The sequence below is a fragment of the Myotis davidii genome, unplaced genomic scaffold (genome assembly GCF_000327345.1).
Source record: "Myotis davidii unplaced genomic scaffold, ASM32734v1 scaffold1036, whole genome shotgun sequence".
NCBI lineage: Eukaryota > Metazoa > Chordata > Mammalia > Chiroptera > Vespertilionidae > Myotis > Myotis davidii.
In genome coordinates this window covers 401,244-402,797 of record NW_006287260.1, presented here as the reverse complement: position 1 = coordinate 402,797, position 1,554 = coordinate 401,244, and positions in this window count along the sequence as shown.

Sequence of the window (1,554 nt, the reverse complement as noted above, 5' to 3'; positions counted from 1 at the left end):
GACCTGTGCCCAGCAGCTGGCAACAGCGGATTTGCCCCAAGTGCTGGGGATAGAGTGGTGGATGCTCCATCCACATGGGGAGAGAGAGACAGGGAGCCCTCGTCCAGGAGAGAAGCTGCCGGCAGGCCTCTGGCCTCCCTCCCACCCTCAATAACCAACAACAGGCTACAGTGAACACAGAGCTGGCCAACAGGATTCGCAAACACAGAGATGAGCTGGACATCAAGAACCACTGAAGATTTAAGGGAAAAGAACACCATGGTACAGAGACAGTCTACGCCAGTGCTGTCCAACAGAACCTTCTGTGGTGATGGGAGTGTCCTATATTTGAACTGAATTTTTTACTTTATTTTAATGAATTTGAATAGCAAACAGCTACTGTATTGGATAGCATAGCTCTAAACTTAACATATAGAAGAGCTAACACCCAAAGAAATAGAGATAATAGAACAAGCAACAACAAAAACCAGTTTACTTGAAGAATAATTATCTTCAAAAGATGCAAAATAATAATAAATCAATTTAAAAAATCAGTGACCGTAGAGATTTAAAAATTGATAACCAGAATTTGAAACTCAGTAGACAGTCTGAGATGGATTTTATGACCTGGTTATTAGAAAGAGTAAGCTGATGGAGTCTCCTTAAACGCCCTGAAAAGGATAAAAAGATGGGAAGTCTGAGAAAAAAAGTTAAGAGACACCTGTCTAATAGGTGTTACCAAAGGAGAGAACTTCAGAGACCAGAGGAGAGAAATGACTAGGGAGCTAATAAAAGAAAATGTCCAGTCGTTGAAGAAAGAAATTCATCATTAGAGTGAATGTTTCCAAGAGACAGTTCACTAGACACACTATAGTGAAATGTCAGGATAACAAAGACGAAGAACAAAAAACAGCCTAGAGAAAACCAAGATGGCAGCATAGGTAAACACCAGAGTTTGCTGCCTCGCACACCACTTCAAAAATACAACTAAAAGACGGAATGGACATCATCCAGAACCACAGGAAGGCTGGCTGAGTGGAAATTCTACAACTAGAAGGAAAGAGAAAAGCATACCAAGACTCAGAGGAGGTGCGGTGCAGAAGTAAAATACAGTTCTGAGTGAGTCTCTGGGGACCCAGACACATACAGGAGAAGCGGGGCTGTCTAGCATTGGTTGGAACTCAAGGGCAGCTTTCTCTCGCAGGTGCTCACAGCAACTGCTGGGGCCTCTAAGGGCAGGACTGAGAGCAGCCATACTGCTCACTCTGCCCGCCCAAGCCGTGAGGAGGCTTTTGCATATGAAAGGCCTGGCCCTTTGTAATCTGAAAATTACTTAACAAACTGCAGCTGCCGAAGGCCCCAGGGCAATTTGCATTGTTTTACAGCTGGCTTCTGCAGGGTGGCCTCAGGCAGAGGCTAGATTAGCACCTCCTTAGATCCAAGAGCCAGTGTACCCAGTGGTCAGAGTGGGACCATCCAATTATAACTCCGCAGATCCATAAGGGACACAGTCAGGGGGCAGACTCAGTGAGCACCAAAGCCCCACTGAAGCAAGTCTTGCCCCAGAAGGGTGTC